Genomic DNA, 9,887 nt, shown 5'->3' on the forward strand with positions numbered 1-9,887 from the left:
CCAAGTTATATTAAGCAAATTATGCTGAAATTTGATTGTGGTGCTGAAATTTCACAAACTGTCCATTTTTGGCTTCTCTCGCTGAGATAAAGCGTTTTTGGCCACTAACAGTAAAAAGGCTTAAAACTCAAAATTTTGAACTGGTTCCAGCTTCAAACAACCAGATTTACTGTTTCTCAGCATTTCCAAGTTATATTAAGCAAATTATGCTGAAATTTGATTGTGGTGCTGAAATTTCACAAACTGTCCATGTTTGGCTTCTCTCGCTGAGATAAAGCGTTTTTGGTCACTAACAGTAAAAAAGCTTAAAACTCAAAATTTTGAACTGGTTCCAGCTTCAAACAACCAGATTTACTGTTTCTCAGCATTTCCAAGTTACATTAAGCAAATTATGCTGAAATTTGATTGTGGTGCTGAAATTTCACAAACTGTCCATTTTTGGCTTCTCTCGCTGAGATAAAGCGTTTTTGGTCAATAACAGTAAAAAAGCTTAAAACTCAAAATTTTGAACTGGTTCCAACTTCAAACAACCAGATTTACTGTTTCTCAGCATTTCCAAGTTATATTAAGCAAATTATGCTGAAATTTGATTGTGGTGCTGTAATTTCACAAACTGTCCATTGAATTTGGTGCTGAAATTTCTGAAATTAAAAAAAGCTTAAAACTCAAAATTTTGAACTGGTTCCAACTTCAAACAACCAGATTTACTGTTTCTCAGCATTTCCAAGTTATATTAAGCAAATTATGCTGAAATTTGATTGTGGTGCTGAAATTTCACAAACTGTCCATTTTTGGCTTCTCTCGCTGAGACAAAGCGTTTTTGGTCACTAACAGTAAAAAGCTTAAAACTCAAAATTTTGAACTGGTTCCAGCTTCAAACAACCAGATTTACTGTTTCTCAGCATTTCCAAGTTATATTAAGCAAATTATGCTGAAATTTGATTGTGGTGCTGAAATTTCACAAACTGTCCATGTTTGGCTTCTCTCGCTGAGATAAAGCGTTTTTGGTCACTAACAGTAAAAAAGCTTAAAACTCAAAATTTTGAACTGGTTCCAGCTTCAAACAACCAGATTTACTGTTTCTCAGCATTTCCAAGTTATATTAAGCAAATTATGCTGAAATTTGATTGTGGTGCTGAAATTTCACAAGCTGTCCTTTGATTGTGTTGCTGAAATTTCTGAAATTAAAAAAAGCTTAAAACTCAAAATTTTGAACTGGTTCCAGCTTCAAACAACCAGATTTACTGTTTCTCAGCATTTCCAACTTATATTAAGCAAATTATGCTGAAATTTGATTGTGGTGCTGAAATTTCACAAACTGTCCATTGATTGTGGTGCTGAAATTTCTGAAATTAAAAAAAGCTTAAAACTCAAAATTTTGAACTGGTTCCAGCTTCAAACAACCAGATTTACTGTTTCTCAGCATTTCCAAGTTATATTAAGCAAATTATGCTGAAATTTGATTGTGGTGCTGAAATTTCACAAACTGTCCATTTTGGCTTCTCTCGCTGAGATAAAGCGTTTTTGGTCACTAACAGTAAATAAGCTTAAAACTCAAAATTTTGAACTGGTTCCAGCTTCAAACAACCAGATTTACTGTTTCTCAGCATTTCCAAGTTATATTAAGCAAATTATGCTGAAATTTGATTGTGGTGCTGAAATTTCACAAACTGTCCATTTTTGGCTTCTCGCTGAGACAAAGCGTTTTTACTAACAGTAAAAAGCTTAAAACTCAAAATTTTGAACTGGTTCCAGCTTCAAACAACCAGATTTACTGTTTCTCAGCATTTCCAAGTTATATTAAGCAAATTATGCTGAAATTTGATTGTGGTGCTGAAATTTCACAAACTGTCCATGTTTGGCTTCTCTTGCTGAGATAAAGCGTTTTTGGTCACTAACAGTAAAAAAGCTTAAAACTCAAAATTTTGAACTGGTTCCAGCTTCAAACAACCAGATTTACTGTTTCTCAGCATTTCCAAGTTATATTAAGCAAATTATGCTGAAATTTGATTGTGGTGCTGAAATTTCACAAGCTGTCCTTTGATTGTGTTGCTGAAATTTCTGAAATTAAAAAAAGCTTAAAACTCAAAATTTTGAACTGGTTCCAGCTTCAAACAACCAGATTTACTGTTTCTCAGCATTTCCAAGTTATATTAAGCAAATTATGCTGAAATTTGATTGTGGTGCTGAAATTTCACAAACTGTCCATTTTTGGCTTCTCTCGCTGAGATAAAGCGTTTTTGGTCACTAACAGTAAAAAAGCTTAAAACTCAAAATTTTGAACTGGTTCCAGCTTCAAACAACCAGATTTACTGTTTCTCAGCATTTCCAAGTTATATTAAGCAAATTATGCTGAAATTTGATTGTGGTGCTGAAATTTCACAAACTGTCCATTTTTGGCTTCTCTCGCTGAGACAAAGCGTTTTTGGCCACTAACAGTAAAAAAGCTTAAAACTCAAAATTTTGAACTGGTTCCAGCTTCAAACAACCAGATTTACTGTTTCTCAGCATTTCCAAGTTATATTAAGCAAATTATGCTGAAATTTGATTGTGGTGCTGAAATTTCACAAGCTGTCCTTTGATTGTTTTGCTGAAATTTCTGAAATTAAAAAAAGCTTAAAACTCAAAATTTTGAACTGGTTCCAGCTTCAAACAACCGGATTTACTGTTTCTCAGCATTTCCAAGTTATATTAAGCAAATTATGCTGAAATTTGATTGTGGTGCTGAAATTTCACAAACTGTCCATTTTTGGCTTCTCTCGCTGAGATAAAGCGTTTTTGGTCACTAACAGTAAAAAAGCTTAAAACTCAAAATTTTGAACTGGTTCCAACTTCAAACAACCAGATTTACTGTTTCTCAGCATTTCCAACTTATATTAAGCAAATTATGCTGAAATTTGATTGTGGTGCTGAAATTTCACAAACTGTCCATTGATTGTGGTGCTGAAATTTCTGAAATTAAAAAAAAAGCTTAAAACTCAAAATTTTGAACTGGTTCCAGCTTCAAACAACCAGATTTACTGTTTCTCAGCATTTCCAAGTTATATTAAGCAAATTATGCTGAAATTTGATTGTGGTGCTGAAATTTCACAAACTGTCCATTTTTGGCTTTTCTTGCTGAGATAAAGCGTTTTTGGCCACTAACAGTAAAAAAGCTTAAAACTCAAAATTTTGAACTGGTTCCAGCTTCAAACAACCAGATTTACTGTTTCTCAGCATTTCCAAGTTATATTAAGCAAATTATGCTGAAATTTGATTGTGGTGCTGAAATTTCACAAACTGTCCATTTTTGGCTTCTCTCGCTGAGACAAAGCGTTTTTGGTCACTAACAGTAAAAAAGCTTAAAACTCAAAATTTTGAACTGGTTCCAGCTTCAAACAACCAGATTTACTGTTTCTCAGCATTTCCAAGTTATATTAAGCAAATTATGCTGAAATTTGATTGTGGTGCTGAAATTTCACAAACTGTCCATTTTTGGCTTCTCTCGCTGAGATAAAGCGTTTTTGGTCACTAACAGTAAAAAAGCTTAAAACTCAAAATTTTGAACTGGTTCCAGCTTCAAACAACCAGATTTACTGTTTCTCAGCATTTCCAAGTTATATTAAGCAAATTATGCTGAAATTTGATTGTGGTGCTGAAATTTCTGAAATTAAAAAAAAGCTTAAAACTCAAAATTTTGAACTGGTTCCAGCTTCAAACAACCAGATTTACTGTTTCTCAGCATTTCCAAGTTATATTAAGCAAATTATGCTGAAATTTCACAAACTGTCCATTTTTGGCTTCTCTCGCTGAGATAAAGCGTTTTTGGTCACTAACAGTAAAAAAGCTTAAAACTCAAAATTTTGAACTGGTTCCAGCTTCAAACAACCAGATTTACTGTTTCTCAGCATTTCCAAGTTATATTAAGCAAATTATGCTGAAATTTGATTGTGGTGCTGAAATTTCACAAGCTGTCCTTTGATTGTGTTGCTGAAATTTCTGAAATTAAAAAAAGCTTAAAACTCAAAATTTTGAACTGGTTCCAGCTTCAAACAACCGGATTTACTGTTTCTCAGCATTTCCAAGTTATATTAAGCAAATTATGCTGAAATTTGATTGTGGTGCTGAAATTTCACAAACTGCCCTTTTTGGCTTCTCTCGCTGAGATAAAGCGTTTTTGGTCAATAACAGTAAAAAAGCTTAAAACTCAAAATTTTGAACTGGTTCCAACTTCAAACAACCAGATTTACTGTTTCTCAGCATTTCCAAGTTATATTAAGCAAATTATGCTGAAATTTGATTGTGGTGCTGAAATTTCACAAACTGTCCATTGAATTTGGTGCTGAAATTTCTGAAATTAAAAAAAGCTTAAAACTCAAAATTTTGAACTGGTTCCAGCTTCAAACAACCAGATTTACTGTTTCTCAGCATTTCCAAGTTAGATTAAGCAAATTATGCTGAAATTTGATTGTGGTGCTGAAATTTCACAAACTGTCCATTTTTGGCTTCTCTCGCTGAGATAAAGCGTTTTTGGTCACTAACAGTAAAAAAGCTTAAAACTCAAAATTTTGAACTGGTTCCAGCTTCAAACAACCAGATTTACTGTTTCTCAGCATTTCCAAGTTATATTAAGCAAATTATGCTGAAATTTGATTGTGGTGCTGAAATTTCACAAACTGTCCATTTTTGGCTTCTCTCGCTGAGACAAAGCGTTTTTGGTCACTAACAGTAAAAAAGCTTAAAACTCAAAATTTTGAACTGCTTCCAGCTTCAAACAACCAGATTTACTGTTTCTCAGCATTTCCAAGTTATATTAAGCAAATTATGCTGAAATTTGATTGTGGTGCTGAAATTTCACAAACTGTCCATTTTTGGCTTCTCTCGCTGAGATAAAGCGTTTTTGGTCACTAACAGTAAAAAAGCTTAAAACTCAAAATTTTGAACTGGTTCCAGCTTCAAACAACCAGATTTACTGTTTCTCAGCATTTCCAAGTTATATTAAGCAAATTATGCTGAAATTTGATTGTGGTGCTGAAATTTCTGAAATTAAAAAAAAGCTTAAAACTCAAAATTTTGAACTGCTTCCAGCTTCAAACAACCAGATTTACTGTTTCTCAGCATTTCCAAGTTATATTAAGCAAATTATGCTGAAATTTCACAAACTGTCCATTTTTGGCTTCTCTCGCTGAGATAAAGCGTTTTTGGTCACTAACAGTAAAAAAGCTTAAAACTCAAAATTTTGAACTGGTTCCAGCTTCAAACAACCAGATTTACTGTTTCTCAGCATTTCCAAGTTATATTAAGCAAATTATGCTGAAATTTGATTGTGGTGCTGAAATTTCACAAGCTGTCCTTTGATTGTGTTGCTGAAATTTCTGAAATTAAAAAAAGCTTAAAACTCAAAATTTTGAACTGCTTCCAGCTTCAAACAACCAGATTTACTGTTTCTCAGCATTTCCAAGTTATATTAAGCAAATTATGCTGAAATTTGATTGTGGTGCTGAAATTTCACAAACTGTCCATTTTTGGCTTCTCTCGCTGAGATAAAGTGTTTTTGGTCACTAGCAGTAAAAAAGCTTAAAACTCAAAATTTTGAACTGCTTCCAGCTTCAAACAACCAGATTTACTGTTTCTCAGCATTTCCAAGTTATATTAAGCAAATTATGCTGAAATTTGATTGTGGTGCTGAAATTTCACAAACTGTCCATTTTTGGCTTCTCTCGCTGAGATAAAGCGTTTTTGGCCACTAACAGTAAAAAAGCTTACAACTCAAAATTTTGAACTGCTTCCAGCTTCAAACAACCAGATTTACTGTTTCTCAGCATTTCCAAGTTATATTAAGCAAATTATGCTGAAATTTTATTGTGGTGCTGAAATTTCACAAACTGTCCATTTTTGGCTTCTCTCGCTGAGATAAAGCGTTTTTGGTCACTAGCAGTAAAAAAGCTTAAAACTCAAAATTTTGAACTGCTTCCAGCTTCAAACAACGAGATTTACTGTTTCTCAGCATTTCCAAGTTATATTAAGCAAATTATGCTGAAATTTTATTGTGGTGCTGAAATTTCACAAACTGTCCATTGATTGTGGTGCTGAAATTTCTGAAATTAAAAAAAAGCTTAAAACTCAAAATGTTGTACTGCTTCCAGCTTCAAACAACCAGATTTACTGTTTCTCAGCATTTCCAAGTTATATTAAGCAAATTATGCTGAAATTTTATTGTGGTGCTGAAATTTCACAAACTGTCCATTTTTGGCTTCTCTCGCTGAGATAAAGCGTTTTTGGCCACTAACAGTAAAAAAAGCTTAAAACTCAAAATTTTGAACTGCTTCCAGCTTCAAACAACCAGATTTACTGTTTCTCAGCATTTCCAAGTTATATTAAGCAAATTATGCTGAAATTTTATTGTGGTGCTGAAATTTCACAAACTGTCCATTTTTGGCTTCTCTAGCTGAGATAAAGCGTTTTTGGCCACTAACAGTAAAAAAGCTTAAAACTCAAAATTTTGAACTGCTTCCAGCTTCAAACAACCAGATTTACTGTTTCTCAGCATTTCCAAGTTATATTAAGCAAATTATGCTGAAATTTTATTGTGGTGCTGAAATTTCACAAACTGTCCATTTATGGCTTCTCTCGCTGAGATAAAGCGTTTTTGGTCACTAGCAGTAAAAAAGCTTAAAACTCAAAATTTTGAACTGCTTCCAGCTTCAAACAACGAGATTTACTGTTTCTCAGCATTTCCAAGTTATATTAAGCAAATTATGCTGAAATTTTATTGTGGTGCTGAAATTTCACAAACTGTCCATTGATTGTGGTGCTGAAATTTCTGAAATTAAAAAAAAGCTTAAAACTCAAAATTTTGAACTGCTTCCAGCTTCAAACAACCAGATTTACTGTTTCTCAGCATTTCCAAGTTATATTAAGCAAATTATGCTGAAATTTGATTGTGGTGCTGAAATTTCACAAACTGTCCATTTTTGGCTTCTCTCGCTGAGATAAAGCGTTTTTGGCCACTAACAGTAAAAAGCTTAAAACTCAAAATTTTGAACTGCTTCCAGCTTCAAACAACCAGATTTACTGTTTCTCAGCATTTCCAAGTTATATTAAGCAAATTATGCTGAAATTTGATTGTGGTGCTGAAATTTCACAAACTGTCCATTTTGGCTTCTCTCGCTGAGATAAAGCGTTTTTGGCCACTAACAGTAAAAAAGCTTAAAACTCAAAATTTTGAACTGCTTCCAGCTTCAAACAACCAGATTTACTGTTTCTCAGCATTTCCAAGTTATATTAAGCAAATTATGCTGAAATTTTATTGTGGTGCTGAAATTTCACAAACTGTCCATTTTTGGCTTCTCTCGCTGAGATAAAGCGTTTTTGGTCACTAGCAGTAAAAAAGCTTAAAACTCAAAATTTTGAACTGCTTCCAGCTTCAAACAACCAGATTTACTGTTTCTCAGCATTTCCAAGTTATATTAAGCAAATTATGCTGAAATTTGATTGTGGTGCTGAAATTTCACAAACTGTCCTTTGATTGTGTTGCTGAAATTTCTGAAATTAAAAAAAAGCTTAAAACTCAAAATTTTGAACTGCTTCCAGCTTCAAACAACCAGATTTACTGTTTCTCAGCATTTCCAAGTTATATTAAGCAAATTATGCTGAAATTTGATTGTGGTGCTGAAATTTCACAAACTGTCCATTTTTGGCTTCTCTCGCTGAGATAAAGCGATTTTGGTCACTAGCAGTAAAAAAGCTTAAAACTCAAAATTTTGAACTGCTTCCAGCTTCAAACAACCAGATTTACTGTTTCTCAGCATTTCCAAGTTATATTAAGCAAATTATGCTGAAATTTTATTGTGGTGCTGAAATTTCACAAACTGTCCATTGATTGTGGTGCTGAAATTTCTGAAATTAAAAAAAAGCTTAAAACTCAAAATGTTGTACTGCTTCCAGCTTCAAACAACCAGATTTACTGTTTCTCAGCATTTCCAAGTTATATTAAGCAAATTATGCTGAAATTTTATTGTGGTGCTGAAATTTCACAAACTGTCCATTTTTGGCTTCTCTCGCTGAGATAAAGCGTTTTTGGCCACTAACAGTAAAAAGCTTAAAACTCAAAATTTTGAACTGCTTCCAGCTTCAAACAACCAGATTTACTGTTTCTCAGCATTTCCAAGTTATATTAAGCAAATTATGCTGAAATTTGATTGTGGTGCTGAAATTTCACAAACTGTCCATTTTTGGCTTCTCTCGCTGAGATAAAGCGTTTTTGGCCACTAACAGTAAAAAAGCTTAAAACTCAAAATTTTGAACTGCTTCCAGCTTCAAACAACCAGATTTACTGTTTCTCAGCATTTCCAAGTTATATTAAGCAAATTATGCTGAAATTTTATTGTGGTGCTGAAATTTCACAAACTGTCCATTTTTGGCTTCTCTCGCTGAGATAAAGCGTTTTTGGTCACTAGCAGTAAAAAGCTTAAAACTCAAAATTTTGAACTGCTTCCAGCTTCAAACAACCAGATTTACTGTTTCTCAGCATTTCCAAGTTATATTAAGCAAATTATGCTGAAATTTTATTGTGGTGCTGAAATTTCACAAACTGTCCATTGATTGTGGTGCTGAAATTAAAAAAAAGCTTAAAACTCAAAATTTTGAACTGCTTCCAGCTTCAAACAACCAGATTTACTGTTTCTCAGCATTTCCAAGTTATATTAAGCAAATTATGCTGAAATTTGATTGTGGTGCTGAAATTTCACAAACTGTCCATTTTTGGCTTCTCTCGCTGAGATAAAGCGTTTTTGGCCACTAACAGTAAAAAAAGCTTAAAACTCAAAATTTTGAACTGCTTCCAGCTTCAAACAACCAGATTTACTGTTTCTCAGCATTTCCAAGTTATATTAAGCAAATTATGCTGAAATTTGATTGTGGTGCTGAAATTTCACAAACTGTCCATTTTTGGCTTCTCTCGCTGAGATAAAGCGTTTTTGGCCACTAACAGTAAAAAAGCTTAAAACTCAAAATTTTGAACTGCTTCCAGCTTCAAACAACCAGATTTACTGTTTCTCAGCATTTCCAAGTTATATTAAGCAAATTATGCTGAAATTTTATTGTGGTGCTGAAATTTCACAAACTGTCCATTTTTGGCTTCTCTAGCTGAGATACAGCGTGTTTGGTCACTAGCAGTAAAAAAGCTTAAAACTCAAAATGTTGTACTGCTTTCAGCTTCAAACAACCAGATTTACTGTTTCTCAGCATTTCCAAGTTATATTAAGCAAATTATGCTGAAATTTGATTGTGGTGCTGAAATTTCTAAACCTGTCCATTTTGCAACTTCTCTCGCTGAGAACAAAAGCGTTTGTTGCCACTAACCGTAAAAATGCTTAAAACTCATAAATTTGAACTGCTACCCGCTTCAAACAACCAGATTTACTGTTTCTCAGCATTTCCAAGTTATATTAAGCAAATTATGCTGAAATTTGATTGTGGTGCTGAAATTTCACAAACTGTCCATTTTTGGCTTCTCTCGCTGAGATAAAGCGTTTTTGGCCACTAACAGTAAAAGGGCTTAAAACTCAAAATTTTGAAATTATTCTAGCTTAAAACAACCATATTTACTTTTTATCAGAATTTCCAAGTTATATTAAGCAAATTATGCTGAAATTTTATTGTGGTGCTGAAATTTAACAAACTGTCCTTTTTTGGATTCTCTGCTGAGATAAGCGTTTTGGTCACTAGCAGTAAAAAGCAAAAACTCAAAATTTTGACACTTCCAGCTTCAAACAACCAATTACTGTTTCTCAGCATTTCAAGTTATATTAAGCAATTATGCTGAAATTTGATTGTGGTGCTGAAATTTCACAAACTATCCATTTTTGGCTTCTCTAAGCTGAGATAAAGCGTTTTTGGTCACTAGC

The sequence above is a fragment of the Gambusia affinis genome, linkage group LG09 (assembly GCF_019740435.1).
Source record: "Gambusia affinis linkage group LG09, SWU_Gaff_1.0, whole genome shotgun sequence".
In the NCBI taxonomy this organism is placed as follows: domain Eukaryota; kingdom Metazoa; phylum Chordata; class Actinopteri; order Cyprinodontiformes; family Poeciliidae; genus Gambusia; species Gambusia affinis.